This window comes from Bison bison, unplaced genomic scaffold (assembly GCF_000754665.1).
Source record: "Bison bison bison isolate TAMUID 2011002044 unplaced genomic scaffold, Bison_UMD1.0 scf7180017864212, whole genome shotgun sequence".
Classification (NCBI taxonomy): Eukaryota; Metazoa; Chordata; class Mammalia; order Artiodactyla; family Bovidae; genus Bison; species Bison bison.
Window position 1 is genome coordinate 536,656 of NW_011494784.1, and position 17,684 is coordinate 554,339.

Below are 17,684 nucleotides of genomic sequence, written 5' to 3' on the forward strand. Positions count from 1 at the left end.
TGCATTGTTCCTCTACCCAAAATTGTGCTGAAATATTAGTCAATCATCACGGTCTTAGCAGGAAAACATTTACTGACGACCCATCAAAAGTTTCTGAATCTCCTCTCACTTGAAAGAGATAAATTCATGGTAGATCATTTTTTTTTCACAAATTTATTTCTGTAAGAAGAAACACAGGGTTTCCTAAACTTTGCTTCTTAGAAATCATTGCTATATTTTAAGCTCAAATCTGTAGAAAGCGTAAGGACTTTCTTTTTTTTTTTTTTCGCTGAGAGTAAGTCATCATCTTGATGATACTTTTAAAAAATCTAAGATCGGTACTTTGAGAATGATGAAAATCAAATCATTTATTTTTTGCTCTTCAACAATCAGGAAAGTCTTTAAGTTTGAATTTTTAATATTTCCCCCAATCAGTCACATCATCAATGGAAGCAAAATACAATACTTTACATCATAAAGCTTTCTACTTGATTGCTATAGCTAGGACTTCCAAAACTATGTTGAATAATAGTGGCGAAAGTGGACACTCTTGTCTTGTTCCTGATCTTAGGGAGTATGCTTTCAGTTTTTCACCATTGAGAATAATGTTTGCTGTAGGCTTATTATATATAGCCTTTACTATGTAAGGTAGGTTCATTCTATGCCCATTTTTGAAGTTTTAATCATAAATGGGTGCTGAATTTTGTCAAAGGCGTTTTCTGCATCTATTGAGATTATCATATGATTTTTATCATTCAGTTTTTTAATATGGTGTATGACATTGATTGATTTGCATATATTGAAGAGGTCTTGCATTCCTGAAATAAACCCAACTCGATCATGTTGTATGAGCTTTTTGATATGTTGTTGAATTCTGTTTGCTAAAATTTTGTTGAGGATTTTTGCATCTATGTCCATCAGTGATATTAGCCTGTAGTTTTCTTTTTTCATGTTGTCTTGTCTGGTTTTGGTATCAGGGTGATGGTGGCCCATAGAATGAGTTTTGAAGTGTTCCTTCCTCTGCAATGTTTTGAAAGAGTTTTAGAAGGATAGGCATTAGCTCTTCTTTTAATGTTTGATAGAATTCTTCTGGGAAGCCATCTGGTCCTGGGCTTTTGTTTTTTGGGAGATTTTTGATCACAGCTTCAATTTCAGTGCTTGTGATTGTGTTGTTCATAATTTCTATTTATTCCTGATTCAGTCTTGGAAGATTGAACTTTTCTAAGAATCTGTCCATTTTTTCCAGGTTATCCATTTTATTGCCATATAGTTGTTCATAATAGTCTCTTAGAATCCTTTGTATTTCTGCATTGTCTGTTGTAATCTCTCCTTTTTCATTTCTAATTGTTGCTTTGATTCTTCTCTCTTTTTTTCTTGATGAGTCTGGCTAAAGGTTTGTCAATTTTATCTTCTCAAAGAAGCAGCTCTTAGTTTTATTAATCTTTACTATTGATTGTTTCATTTCTTTTTCACTTATTTCTGCTCAGATCTTTGTGATTGCCTCTCTTCTACTAATTTTTTGTTGTTGTTGTTCTTATTTTTTCAGCTGTTTTAGGTGTAAAGTTAGGTTGTCTATTTGATGGTTTTTTTGTTTCTTGAGGTAGGATCGTGTTGCTATAAACTTCCCTCTTAGAACTGCTTTTACTGCATCCCATAGGTTTTGAGTTGCCATGCTTTCATTGTCATTTGTTTCTAGAACTTTTTTGATTTCCCTTTTGATTTTTTTCAGTAACCTGTTGATTATTTAGAAACGTGATGTTTAATCTCCATGTGTTTGTGTTTCTTACAGTTTTTTTTTCTTATAATTGATATATAGTCTCATAGCATTGTGGTCAGAGAAGATGCTTGATATGATTTCAATTTTCTTACATTTGCTGAGGTTTGATTTGTGACCCAAGATGTGGTCTATCCTGAAGAAGGTGTATTCTTCTGCATTGGGATGGAATGTCCTGAAGATATCAATAAGATCCATCTCATCTAATGTATCATTGAAGACATGTTTCCTTATTGATTTTCTGTTTTGATGACCTGTCCCTTAGTGTGAGTGGGGTGTTAAAGTCTCTTGCTATTATTGTCTTACTTTCAATTTCTCCTTTTATGTACACTAGTGTTTGTCTTATATATTGAGGTGCCCCTATGTTGAATATTTACAATTGCTATGTCTTCTTCTTGGATTGATTCTTGATCATATGTAGTGTCCTTCCTTATCTCTTGTAATATTCTTTATTTTAAGGTTTATTTTGTCTGATATGAGAATCCAGATCAGAAAAGAAGAAGTAAAGCTCTCACTATTTGCAGATGACATGATACTGTACATTGAAAGATTAAAGATAGTATCAGAAAATTACTGGAGCTAATCAGTGAATTTAGCAAAGTTGCAGGATACAAAATCAATACACAGAAATCACTTGCATTTCTATATAATAACAATGAAAAATCAGAAAGATAAATTAAAGAATCAATCTCATTCACCATTGCAACAAAAAGAATTAAATATCTAGGAATAAACTTACCCAAGAAGATGAAAGAACTATACACAGAAAATTATAAGACATGAAGGAAAAAAATCAAAGATGACATAAACAGATGGAGAGATATTCCATGTTCCTAGGTAGGAAGAATCAGTATTGTGAAAATGGCTATACTACCAAATGCAATCTACAGATTCAATGCAATCCCTATCAAATTACCAAAGGCATTTTTCACAGAACTAGAACCAAAAATTTTACAATTCATATGGAAACACAAAAGATCCCGAATAGCCAAAGCAGTCTTGAGAAAGAAGAATGGAACTGGAGGAATCAACCTTCCTGACTTTAGATTGTATTACAAAGCTACAGTCATAAAAACAGTATGGTACTGGCACAAAAGCAGAAATATAGACCAATGGAACAAGATAGAAAGCCCAGAAATAAACACATGCACCTATGAGTACCTTATTTTTGAAGAGGCAAAGACAGCCTTTTCAATAAATTGTGCTGGGAAAACTGGACAGCTACATGTAAAAAAATGAAATTAGAACACTTCCTAACACCATACACAAAGATAAACTCAAAATGGATTAAAGACCTAAATGTAAGACCAGAAACTATAAAACTCTTAGAGGAAAACATAGGCAGAACACTCGCTGACCTAAATTAAAGCAAGATCCTCTATGACCCACCTCCTACAGTAATGGAAATAGAATCAAAAGTAAGCAAGTAGGACCTGATTAAACTTAACAGCTTTTGCACAGCAAAGGAAACTATAAGCAAGGTGAAAAGACAACCCTCAGAATGGGAGAAAATAACAGCAAATGAAACAACTGATGAAGGATTCATTTCCAAAATATACAAGCAGCTCATACAGCTCAATGCCAGAAAAACAAACAACCCTATCAAAAAGTGGGAAAAAGACCTAAACAGACATTTCTCCAAACAAGACATACAGATAGCTAACAATCACATGAAAATATGCTCAACATAGCTCATTATTAGAGAAATGAAAATCAAAACTACAATGAGATATGATCTCATACTGGTCAGAATGGCCATCATCAAAAAGTCTACAAAAAATAAATGCTGGAGAGGGTGTGGAGAAAAGGGAACACTCTTGTACTATTGGTGGGAATGCAAATTGATACAGCCACTATGGAAGATGGTATGGAGATTTCTTAAAACACTAGGAATAAAATTACCATATGACCCAGCAATCCTACTCCTAGGCATATACCCTGAGGAAACCAAAATTGAAAAAGACACATGTATCCCATTGTTCATTGAAACACTATTTGCAGTAGCTTGAACATGGAAGCAACCTAGATGTCCATCAACAGATGAATGGATAAAGAAGTTATGGTACATATACACAACAGAATATTACTCAGCCAAAGGAAGGAACACATTTAAGTCAGTTCTGATGAGATGGATGAACCCAGAACCTATTATACAGTGTGAAGTGAGTCAGAAAGAGAAAGATAAATAGCATATTCTAACACATATATATGGAATCTAGAAGAATGGTACTGAAGAATTTATTTACAGGGCAGCAGTGGAGAAACAGACATAGAGAATAGACTTATGGACATGGGGAAAGGGGAGGAGAGGGTGAGATGTAGGAAAAGAGTAATATGGAAGCAAACATTACCATATGTAAAATAGATAGCCAACAGGACTTCGCTGTATGGCTCAGGAAACTCAAAAAAGGGCTGGGAAGGGAGATGGGAGGGAGGTTCAAAAGGGAGGAGATATGTGTATACCTATGGCTGATTCATTTTGAGGTTTGATAGAAAACAACAAAATTCTGTAAAGCAATGATCCTTCAATAAAAAAATAAATTAAAAAGAAAAAAATGAAAAGAAATAACCCCAAAAAAGAAACTGTCTAAATTACTAGAAAGTTGAATGAAACATAAATTCCAATCAAAAAATCATCAGTTATTTAAATATATTGGACATACAGAGTGGCAGAGTATTTTGAAGTTTATTTAATTGGATTATTCTCCAATATCTGTGAAATCAAAGTAAATCATGATGTTTATGCTTTTGATTTATATTATGTTTTTGTAGTTTTCTGGTTGGTTTGTTTTGAAGATGGAATAACGACATTTTGTATTACATTTGTTGTAATCAATAAAACTTATTCTTGACAGTTTTGTGGGGATTATAACTTATTTGAAATTTAAAGAATCAAAGAAAATTGTTTGGACAGTCAGCTTATATATTTATTTTCTAAGGAACTCTAAGAAAATTGGAACCTAAGTATTTCAATGATTTCATGACACAGGATTCTAGATATAATGAAAGAAGATTCCAACCTAAAAACTGAAAGGTAAGATGTAATTCAAGGATAAAAGAACTTCAAAGTCAAAGAAAATCAAGAAAAACAATGAAGTTCAAGAGCAAACACAGAGAAAAGATTTTTAGTGGACAAAAACTAGGCATGCATGGTGCCTTTGCACTGCATTTTTTTAATTACAAAGACAAAGAATGAATCAAACCGTCTCATTATTTCATCACTCAGCTTTGTCTCAAATGTCAAGTATGAAAAATTACTGAGAAGAACAAAAGTTTCAAAAAGGAAAAAAAAAACTTTGAAGAGTATGAACATACCATGAGTGCTAACTCCAGAAGAGCTGGTTTTTCAAGAATCATACAGGAAACTGAATAATGATGTAGTAGTTAGAAACATGAGTGTCCTTTTGAGGCTCCCCACCCTCCTAAAGAAGGGAAACAAAGTGGATGCCTGTGGGTCTATCAGTATTACGTGGTAGGTGTATGTGTAGGTTTGTAGTCACTATAGCCCTCATATTCCAGTCTTATGTTTTTATTTTATTGTCAATCAAAAATTGTCTTTCTAAATTTTTGTCAGTCTTTAATTTAGAATTGTAGATAATTTTATGCCTCCAAATAGCTGAGTCAAATTGGGCTTTGTGGTCTGCACTATAAATCTAGATTCATGTCCTGACTCCCCTATTTATTAATTATTCAGTTTAACTAAATCTCAACTTCAGTGCATTTCAGTTTTGAAATATGTGAAATATTACCTGCCTAATCTTTCTCACAATATAATTATGTGGATGAAATAAATATATGTGAAAAAAGTTTTGCAAGCCCTGAAATGTAAAACCAACAGAAAATTTCACCCTTGCTGGATGTAGCAGATGGGATTTCACTTCCACCTCTCTCACTTAAAAGACTTTATAGTTACACGATTGAGAAGAAAGCTCTGCTGCTGCTGCTAAGTCGCTTCAGTCGTGTCCGACTCTATGCGACCCCATAGACAGCAGCCCACCAGGCTCCCCCGTCCCTGGGATTCTCCAGGCAAGAACACTGGAGTGGGTTGCCATTTCCTCCTCCAGTGCATGAAAGTGAAAAGTGAAAGTGAAGTCGCTCAGTCGTGTCCGAGACTCCTAGCGACCCCATGGACTGCAGCCTACCAGGCTCCTCTGTCCATGGGATTTGCCAGGCAAGAGTACTGGAGCGGGGTGCCATTGCCTTCTCCAGAAGAAAGCTCTAGGCACTTTTTAATATCCCTGCCCACATGATGGTTTTGTCAAGAATCAGGCACAGTCAGAAGATAAGGTTATAGATGCTCAATCATATACTTCATTTGAACAGTAACATGATTCTTGGCATGAAGACAACTTTAAAATACATATTCAAAAATAAGCAACATAATATATATGTCTAGCTATAAGTATTTTAAATATTCCACTCAAATCAACAAAATGGTTTGAGGCACCTTATCTGAACTGTCTTATAAATACAGTGAATTATTTATGTTTCTGGTTTTAGTAAGTACCATTCTAATGTATTTTCTAGGTAAAATGAATAATTTAAACTGAATAATGACCAGAAGTAAATGTACCTTTCTGAATCAACATTTGCCTTATTAGTCTTGGTGAAAACGAAGTATCTGTGCAGGAATGAGGGTAAGATAAATAAAACATGATAACTACAGTTCCCTCTGAGCCAGATCCTATAGCAGAGTCCACTATTCCAATGTGTTTAAACTTTTTCCAAAGGAAATGCTTTGGAATGTCCATTCCAAATGGACATTGTCCATTTGGATAATGACAATGTCCATTATCATTGTCAAAAATACTGAGAAAATTGAAGTCACTGCTATCTAGGAACCCAGACATTGAGTAAGTGTTAAACACACACAGACACAGATGCTCACACATGCACACACACTTACACATTTGTGTTACAGCAGAATGGAACCAATTCAGTGTTGTAAAACTTAAATGATAAAGCATTGTGATAGGGATGTAAAGCATTTCTACTGGGGCTGCGTAACAGCTCTCCACTCTCCTTGGTTTCCATTTGAGGCAAGTGGAAAATTCAGGCTTGTCTCAGGAATATCAGTAGTGCCTGAGTGTGTCCTATAGATTGGTTTCTGTTGGGTCTCAGTCTTAAACCACTAGGATTCAGCTAGTCAACCATAAATAAATACAATGGCACCATTACTCTGCCACCTGCCCACCTAGGGACAGAGCCATGTAAAGTTTTATGTTTCAAAGTTCAGAATCATGGGTAAGTCAATCCTGTTGATTGGTCAGAGATGTACTTTACATCAGCAATAGCCAGAGTCTTAATTCAGGTTTACCATGATGGCCTGAATTCCCTCCTTACCTACTCAGTTTCAGACAACTCTACACTGGGACTATGGAAAGGATTTATTTACTCAGGAATTTAAAGTCAGGGGAGTATTAACAGTGCTTCTTTCATCCTTAATTCTCTCAGTGAGCTTCACCCTTAGAATGTTCTGCTCCACCCTCCTTTACCTTCCAGTTCTGTTTTCAAAAATTATACACAAATAATATTTTTTCCTTACTTAGATATCCTTCTAAATCCCATTCTGTTCACTCCAAATTTTGTTAGTTAACGATGGGTCTTCAATGGGTTATTAAAGAAGAAAGCCATTCTTCATTACTATCATCATGTCATTAACAGTAAAAAAATTTCATTTTAAAATGAAAGGAGAAAAAAGAATGTTAGAAAATAGAAACTGAAACTAGACTTGACCTCAGAGATGAAAACTGTCCATATCTGCTACTCAGTCACAGCACCTGCATTGTATTACTTAACAGTCAGTACTGGTTCACCTTCATTCTGTTCAAGCATGGCTAGTAGATTTCCTTCGAGCTCAAAAGAATAGTAACAGCTTTCCAATCATGGAAAGTCAACCAGATTGTTCTGATTGATACCTTATTATTAAAGAATTCCTCAGACAAGTGAGCTCATTCTAATATAGAGATATCTTATCATTCATTATTCCTTTAACAAGAACTTATTAAGTACCTGTTGCAGTCCAGGCACTGTGCTGGGGAGTGGAACTAATAAGAAATAAATCAGGGAACTTACAGTCTGTTAGGGGAGATAGATATCAAACACACAATTACACAGAAAACCACACAAGTAATTGTATATTCATACCAAATTATTTAAAAAGGAATTCAGTGCCATCTTCCTCTTAAGTCATAGTTTGATTTTTCTCATTTTTCCTTCTAATTCTGAATGGGAACATGTGAGTAACAATTGGAACACCTACTGTGAACTATGCTGTTTGTAATAGGCAGGAATGTCATTTGTAGTCCTAAAGAAAGTTCAAATATTGTCACAATTCACTTTTCTTTTACAAGGAAAAAAATCTGAAATCCTGTGAGCCTCACCTCACCTTTATCAACAGAAAAATAATTTCTAACTGGATCTTTTTAAGGTTGAAATTAAAGAAGCTTTGAAAAGTCTGTCGGTTCTCTAAAGACGTTTCTAAGACTAAGGAACTATTAAGTACTAGTATAAACAAGAGTATGATTGTTTACTCAAAGGAATGAACTAGAAAGTTAAGGAGTACATGATATAGGTTGCAGCTGCACTTTAAAGAATGCAAAGATTTATGGGGAAAAAGGGGAGTGTCTTTACTGGAAACAGAATGAGCAATTGTGCAAGAGCAGGAATGGAGATTATTTGGAAAATGGTAAAGAAATTGGTCTAGTTTGGCCAAGGATACATGTGAAGCTGAGGACAGAATGGGAAAGGAAGAGGCAGCCTTCAGGGTTTTAGTTGTTGACTGCAGATGAGAAGGGGAAAATAAAATAAAACAAGCAAAAATAATATTTAACCATTGCATTATCTTCACTTTTTAAGGTCTTTTTAGACATTAAACCTCATGCGAAGAGTTGATTCATTGGAAAAGACTCTGATGCTGGGAAGGATTGGGGGCAGGAGGAGAAGGGGAGGACAGATGGCATTGCCGACTCGATGGATGTGAGTTTGAGTGAACTCCAGGAGTTGGTGATGGGCAGGGAGGCCTGGCGTGCTGCAGTTCATGGGGTCTCAAAGAGTCAGACACGACTGAGTGACTGAACTGAACTGAACTGAGACATTAAACCAAGAGATGAAATTCTTACATTTTTACTTTATAAAACATGTTCTGCCTTTCCCCCAGAAAAGATACTGAAGAAAGAGTTTCTTCCTGAGACTGCAAAATAAGATTTTATCTGAAGGACAGGTACAGAACCGGGGCAACAATAGGCTCTTAATGAACATGGCAGTTGCTTAAACTGGTCAATTAAAAATAGAAATTGTTCTATTACTTTACTTCACCTATATATGTATATATACACACACATATATATATTCTCAGCACTTACAGAATATATATAATATATACACACATACATTTTCTTCCACAGAGTTCTACCTTAAATCCTCATTTTCCTTTATAATAGTACAATTATAATCTATGAATGTATATGAAAGTGGTTCATTACCTTCAGGCATCAAAAAAGTAAAATGAAAAGATCAACCATTAGGAGAAAATCAAGATTAAAAATGACAGATGTTGGTTAATGCTCTCAATAATAAATAAAATAATATTATATCATTTTTATATCATATATATATTATATATAAAAAATAATATATATAAATAAGAAGAGCAAGGTAGCAATCTTTATAAAATGATTGCTTTTTTTTTTTTAAGGAAAAACTTCTTTATTTCTTGAAACAAAACAAATGCTTTTGCTTTAGATTTTGCTTTTCTTTTAAAAGAAATTTAAATATTATAACCCAGATTAGTGGCTCAGTGGTAAAGAATCCGCCTTCCAAGTAAGAGACTTGGGTTCAATCCATGGGTCAGCAAGGTCCCCTGGAGAAGGAAATGGCAACCTCTTCCAGTATTCTTGTCTGAAAAAATCCCATGGACAGAGAAGCCTGGTGGGCTACAGTCTATGGGGTTGCAAAGAGGTGAACATGACTCAGTGAGTGAGCACACATATGCGAGAAAGTATATGGCAGTCAACCATGATTAAAATGAGAGAATTACATAATTGGACTCTGCAAACAGTGATGTACCATATAAAGGCTTGTGACCAGAGAAACAAAAATGAAAGAACAACAAAAAGTTCATGTTGGCAGTTGGACATTGATACGGCCTATATTTTCCTCACCTTCACAGTATTGCACTACAATAAAGAATAAATGAAATGAGGTTTTATGACATTTGTAAAAAGAAAATAGGCCTTATTTGTTTGTGGCACTGGTTACAAACTTATAACATATTTGTAGAAATATAAAATGCTTAAGGAATTAAACAAATTTAACTATAATACTATTTATACTGAAAGTAGGATTTGATTTTTTTGTACAAATATGTACAAAAATTTTACTTACATTTAAAAGTTCCTATTATCCATAAATCACTATATCGACTATAGAAGGTGTTTATCCAGCTATACCAAGGGGAAAAATAAAGGCAATACATTTTAGGCTAAAAGTTAAGTATTTTAAACTTTCCAGACAATAAAAGTGGAGACATGGAGGAAAACAGTGGATTTCCTCCCTGAAAGAATGCTGTAGACATTTATTGCTTTGTCTGAGAAATATTGTTACTGATGCTAAGATTAACCCTACCTTCTTTTGGATAAAATCAACCAACTGGGCTTTCAGTCACAGTAAATTAACTCTCTGACCACTGTAGATGGCTTCAGAAATAAGTGACTGATCCAAAATATGCCAATAGCAACCCCTCCAGTATTTTTTCCCCAACACAGAGACAGAAGCAATGCTTCTTTGATAGACAAGTGATAAGAAGTTTGAAGAACAAGAATGTTGTCTGTCAAGTTTCCCACCATTAGGAGAAAAGCTGGTCTGATTAATGCAGAGATAAGAGAAAAAGAAAGAAACTTCAAACCACATGCAGATTTCTAGTTCTAAGAGTCTGAGGGCTAGATCTGTTCTTGAGTTGCAAAAGAGAACCCTAATACTGTTCTCTTCTATTTTCCCCATTCTGACTGAGCTTGTTGGAGTTCAGTGTTTGTACTAGCAAACCTGACTTATCCAGGGGACTTATATGTAACAGCACAAATCAACAATACCACAGGTACTATTTATATGAAAAAGATGTTAATTTACATATAAAAAGACAACAAACTAGTTGAAAAGCTTTCTTTACTTCTAATGCTATTTTCCCCTGGCAAGTTGGTGAGGTTTCCATAGTGCTTACTTTATCAAGATCTTCCCTCTGTGTCTTGAATCTAGCCCTCTCCCCTCTTTCTTAGTAAAGCCTCCTTACTTTTACCTGGAGAGCTTCCCAAGTGGTGCTAGTGGTAAAGAACCTGCTTGCAATGCAGGAGACACAACAGATGTGGGTTTGATCCCTGGGTCAGGAAGATCCCCTGGAGAAGCAAACGGCAACCTACTCCAGTATTCTTACCTGGGAAATCCTATGGACAGAGGAGCCTGGTGGGCTACAGTCCATGGGGTTGCAAAGAGTCGGACATGACTGAGGTGACTTAGCACTCTTACCTGCAAGAGCTCAGTAGGTATTAATAATTCCTTAATACCATCCATCCTGTTCTGGCCCTTTACAAAAACTTTGAAGAGTCTGGCCTTTTGCTTCTCTACTATTAAGAGCGACTACAATTAGCTTTGGTTGATTTGTCTTCTAATCCTCTGTGTGCCTCTGCTTCTATTGGCCAATGTGGGACAAGCACTTCCTCTTGAATTTGACTTTCACCCTTGGACACAGTGCTGATCCTGCCTTTTTCAAAGTTCTCTTTTCTCATAACCCTTTCTGATCCATACTATGGAGGGGTAGATGTGATTTCTTCACAGTGTGTCCACAGAGGGCAGAGAATTGCATTTAGATGCTTTCAAAGCTTTAATTTTCTCTGCCTTATGTTATCAACATACTCTAGCTTTTTTTAAAAAAATCAAAGATATTGGCTATGTTTATAAGAGAACAACCTAAACTATCAGAGAGCCTTCCATACATGGTCTGTTGTCTGCAGTTAACTCATAAGGCAAAAGTGCAGTTTCAAACCCTCCACTATTAATGAGTAGACTATTTAAAAATTCCATAGAGACAGAAAGTTTAAGTTTTCTTATTGGAATAGGTTTGTTGTAGCCATGGGTCCCGGGAAACAAACTCACTCAGAAGCACAATGCAGATAGTGGAGTGCAGTTTATTACACCGGCGGGCCCAAGGCAGAGTCTCCTCTTAGCCATGGACTCCGGCCAGCATTTGTGAAAATCTTTTATACCCCATGTGTCTGAACCCACCACTTCAAGTTTCTTGAGACTTACATAAACCAAGGAAAATACAATCCCAATAACCCCATCATTCACTTGCTACGTGCTCATGTGCTCAAACAGTTAGCCAATAATCAATAAACCCGAGGTTACACTCCAATAGATAGAGAAAAATTTATGGCCTGTCTGAATGCTCAAACTACCGCACAATTGCACTCATCTCACACGCTAGTAAAGTAATGCTCAAAATTTTCCAAGCCAGGCTTCAGCAATATGTGAACCGTGAACTTCCTGATGTTCAAGCTGGTTTTAGAAAAGGCAGAGGAACCAGAGATCAAATTGCCAACATCTGCTGGATCATGGAAAAAGCAAGAGAGTTCCAGAAAAACATCTATTTCTGCTTTATTGACTATGCCAAAGCCTTTGACTGTGTGGATCACAATAAACTGTGGAAAATTCTGAAAGAGATGGGAATACCAGACCACCTGATCTGCCTCTTGAGAAACCTCTACGCAGGTCAGGAAGCAACAGTTAGAACTGGACATGGAACAACAGACTGGTTCCAAATAGGAAAAGGAGTACATCAAGGCTGTATATTGTCACCCTGTTTATTTAACTTCTATGCAGAGTACATCATGAGAAACGCTGGACTGGAAGAAACACAAACTGGATTGCCAGGAGAAATATCAATAACCTCAGATATGCAGATGACACTACCCTTATGGCAGAAAGTGAAGAGGAACTCAAAAGCCTCTTGATGAAAGTGAAAGTGGAGAGTGAAAAAGTTGGCTTAAAGCTCAACATTCAGAAAACGAAGATCATGGCATCCAGTCCCACCACTTCATGGGAAAAAACGGGGAAACAGTGTCAGACTTTATTTTTCTGGGCTCCAAAATCACTACAGATGGTGACTGCAGCCATGAAATTAAAAGATGCTTACTCCTTGGAAGGAAAGTTATGACCAACCTAGATAGCATATTCAAAAGCAGAGACATTACTTTGCCAACAAAGGTTCGTCTAGTCAAGGCTATGGTTTTTCCTGTGGTCATGTATGGATGTGAGAGTTGGACTGTGAAGAAGGCTGAGTGCCGAAGAATTGATGCTTTTGAACTGTGGTGTTGGAGAAGACTCTTGAGAGTCCCTTGGACTGCAAGGAGATCCAACCAGTCCATTCTGAAGGAGATCAGCCCTGGAATTCCTTTGGAAGGAATGATGCTACAGCTGAAACTCCAGTACTTTGGCCACCTCACGCGAAGAGTTGACTCATTGGAAAAGACTCTGATGCTGGGAGGGATTGGGGCCAGGAGGAGAAGGGGACGACAGAGGATGAGATGGCTGGATGGCATCACTGACTCGATGGACGTGAGTCTGAGTGAACTCCGGGAGTTGGTGATGGACAGGGAGGCCTGGTGTGCTGCGATTCATGGGGTCGCAAAGAGTCGGACACAACTGAGTGACTTATCTGATCTGATCTGGAGGAAGGGGTGATTAGTGTATGTTTTCTCTTAGGTGATGAGTAACCTAGATAAGATCTTCAAGGTTCCCCTGTCTGGAGGAGGTCTTATCCTTCTGTTGTTGTTTTCACAGGCACTAAACACAGAGTTCAGAGTCCATTGGAAAGGTGGCCGAGCATGATCAGCATGAACAGGCCTAAGATGGAGTCCAGGCCCTATGAATTCCTTCTTCAGGTTCTCTGACATAATACAACTAGTATCATGAAAATTTTAGTTCTGTAAGGATGGTAGATTTTTGCTTGTGTTTCACCGAGCCCCAGGGCTTGGAAGAGGACCTAATACAAGAGATTGCTAACATCTGTTGGAAGGCTCACACATTGTGACTATAGGGCTGAATCATTCTGCTAAATAATTGAATAAAGGTTTGATTTTCAGTGCGTGTGCCCCTACGACGCGGAAAACCCTGTGGACAATTTGAGGCTGAATAAGAATGCATCCTGAAGAAACTTATCTAGTAGGTGAGAGAAACAATACAAAAACAGGTACACTGGGGGCTCCCCTGGTGGCTCAGAGGTAAAGAATCTGCCTGACAATGCAGGAGAAACGGGTTCAGTCCCTGGTCTAGGAGGATCCCACATGCCACAAGGCAGCTAAGTCTGTGCACCACAACTGCTGAGCCTGTGCTCTAGAGCCAGGCTCCACAACAAGAGAAGCCCATCCACTGAAACTAGAGGGTAATCTCCACTGGCCACAATAGAGAAAAGCCCAAGAAGCAATGAAGACCCTGCACAGCCAAAAATCCATAAATAAATAAAAAAAATTATTTTTAAAAATAGGTATACTAAACATTCAATTAAAATGATCCTGTATTCAAGATCCAACAAATGTGCTGTTTGCTTTCCTGAGAAGCAGCACTCCTTTCTGTAGAGATTTGAAGTTCTGCTGTAGAGGATTAGCTTTTGAGCTGTGTCTAAAAATATGAATAGAATTTCCACAGAGAGAAGCTCAAAGGCAGAGAATGCCTTGCACTAGAAATCAGTCTTAGAGTCTTTTCTGAGCCTTTATGAGACCAGCAGAAATAAAGAATGGTATGTTTCAATAGCTGAAAGAACTTTACCTAAATTATTAAGCACTGCAGCATCTTCAAGACAGAAGTATTTTAAGCACATCTGAGTGCCCTCCCACCAGCCGGGGTGTAGGGAGCGGGGAGTGACTTTATGCCATTTTCCCTTAAAGTGAAATGAGTAACTTGAAAAAAAAAAGCTTCTTCTGTGTTTATTTTTAAGAGTTTATGTTTCAGTTTCCAGCATGTGTCACATTAAACTCAAACTGCCTATGAAAGAAAAATACTGGTATTTCAAGAAAAGGCATGGTATTATCTTTTCCTTACTTAAGTTCTGACACGACAAAGCAATTCCCTGCAAATCTCCCTCCCCCTCTTCCCCACCCTGGAGCAAATTTTAAAGCCCTGATTCATCAAACCGCAGTTAGACATTCTGAACTTTGGTGACTCCTTCTGCAAAACCGGTTTGTTCACAAAATGGATTCTGTCTTACTTTTTCTCAAAAAGTCTCCTGTATGGTAGTGACATTCATGATACAATAGTTCTCTTCAATGCAGTACTAGTTTTCACAAAAGCCCATCTATAGAGTTTTAAAAAAATATCTCATAGTGATATTAAACTTAGTATACTCAAGCTACATAGAAACGTAACTTAGATGTTTTCGTTTAAAGGAAGTTTAGGAGACACTGCATTTTAAGAAGTCCGAGAGGCAGTTCTTCTGATCTGCATTTCATTTCCATATTGCAAATATCAAATGCTACAAAGAAGATTTGCCTAACCCATCATTTCTAATCCCAGTGAGTTTTTCGTACTCTCTCTTTACTCAACTAAGCCTTTATTCTCTTTACACTTAGGGTAGTTTAAGCAAATTTACTTGTGTCCACAGTAAATATGCCTCAGCTCCAGGCAGCTGACTTCTTGTTCACCCAGATGGAAATTAAACTGAAATGTGCATATTGCAAGCACCAGCCACTGCCTCTTAAAAAAGCAAAACCTTAATCAGGCAACAGGATATAGTTTCAAATAGAAAGAAGAGCTGTTGTTGAAGCCTAAGGATCTTTAATTTTCTGGATTGCTCACTATAAACCCATTAGCTGAATTTAAATTTCTTGGGGTTCTTCTGAACCTGGCTAACACACATGGAATTTAGAATTGTTTCCTTTTCACATTTTGCTTATTTTTAGTCTCTCTAAAAGACTCCTGGTTATGTAGCAGATTTAGGGAAAATGTTAGAATTTGCATGTTTGGCTTTGAGCTTAAAGATGATCTTGGTTATAAAAAGTGTGCAACTTTCTGCTCTTTTTTGTCTTGTATTCTGATACTTATTTTATGACAGGTTTCATGACCTTCCATAATATGTATGTACAAAAACTATAAAATATCTAAAAATTAAATGAATAATTTTTATATACTAGCTAGCTACACAGGAGTCATATCAACATTTTTGTACAATTATGACATTGAAAGACATTTTGAATCATTCAGTTATTAAAATCAGTCTTAAATCCCATGCCATTCTTTTGCATGTTGAAAAAATATGGTATGTTGTTGCAAAACTCTTTACCCTCAAACTATAGTAACACATATTTTGCAATAGGAAAGTAAAGTTGCTTTAGGACCTTGTCAAAGTCAGATATTCAGATAACCATATACTTTAGACAAAATAGCTTTTAAATTCTTCATAATAATCAATATTTAAGGTACCAGGAGACAATGATGAGTCAAAAGTTTATTCTAATGTCCACCGCTTCCTTATCTGAAACGGTGCAAACAAAATTTGTCGTTTACTCTCTGTTGGTGAAATAAATTTCTTTTTCAACTGCTAGTAGTTCAAGACCTGCACTTTCTTGGGGGTGCACACCAAGGAGCTTGTTGGTAATCTTTAGCTACAGTCCTACGGGGATGACAAGGCATCCCTCATCTTCATGAGAGAGGCATTGGGACCCATCCACTGCCTCTCCAACTACCATAGGAACATCTACTCCCAATTCTGCCACATAATCTAGATCAGGTCAACAGAGAGGAGGAAGTGGGAATACCTTTTGGACAAGGAGAAATTTCTCACACAAATCCATGGTTTGGCCATTTGAATTTGCTTCTCTGAATATTCACATTTCCGCCTCATTTCTATTGCTGTTTAGGTTGCTTGAATTTTTTTCCTCAACAGTTTATAAAAGCTCCTGCTATAGTATACATATCAGCCTTTTCTTAATATATGAAAATAAGATTTGAATTTTTATGAGAATCTAATGATTTTATTTATATTTTTCCACATGTACTTTTATTTGTGTTTATTAAAATCTCTCTCTCTCTCTCTCTAAATCATACTAGATTTCCATGCATGAATAAGTGTTTCCTAGCCCAGAGATTATGTATGTTTTTTCCATATTTGTGCATGCATGCTCAGTCACTCAGTTGTGTCTAACTCTGTGATCCCCTGGACTGTAGCCTGCCAGACTCCTTTGCCCATGGGTTTCTCCAGGCAAGAATACTGAAGTGGGTTGCCATTTTCTCCTCCAGGGGATATTCCTGACCCAGGGATTGAACCCACCTCTCCTATGTCTCTTGCATTGCAGGTATATTCTTTATCGCTGAGACATCAGGGAAGCCCCATTTATATATTTACTTCCATTTAAATCTTAGTTCTATCTGAAATATTTTTAATATGATATAAAATAGGGATCCAGTTTTCTAATTGTTCCTATTTAAAGAATTGTTTTAAATTATCTATTTAATCCATTGAATTCAAATAGAAGTTGAAAATAGCATTATTATTTAATTAAAAGATGTGAATCTATTGTTATATAGTCAACTGTTTTTTTTTATTAATAAATTTAGTTTTTAGAGCAGTTTAAGAGTTGCTGAAAAACTGAATAGAAAATATAGAGAGTTCCCATAAAGGCCCTCTTCCTTAGTTTCCTCTATTATTAATATATTGCACTGGTGTGGTACGTTTGTTATAACTGGTGAACCTCTATTGATATATTATTATTTGCTAATACAAGAATTTACATTAGGGTTCACTCTTTATGTTGTACAGTTCTATGGATTTTGCCAAATACAAAATATCGTATATATAACATTATGATAGTATAGAAAAATGTCCCTGTCCTAAAAATCCCCTGTACTCCACCTACTCATTCTCTTACCATTCTCCCAGACTCGTGGC

The 17,684-nt window shown here is 36.4% G+C and overlaps 1 long non-coding RNA gene across 1 annotated transcript in view; it reads right to left on the minus strand.

Annotated features, from left to right (window-relative positions):
• The window catches only part of LOC104992141, a 55,964-nt gene extending 44,542 nt beyond the window's left edge, over positions 1-11,422 (minus strand). Inside the window, exon 1 of the long non-coding RNA XR_825667.1 lies at positions 11,273-11,422. This is a non-coding gene — a long non-coding RNA (uncharacterized LOC104992141). The remainder of the gene's footprint in view (positions 1-11,272) is intronic.
• Positions 11,423-17,684: the final 6,262 nt, after the last annotated feature.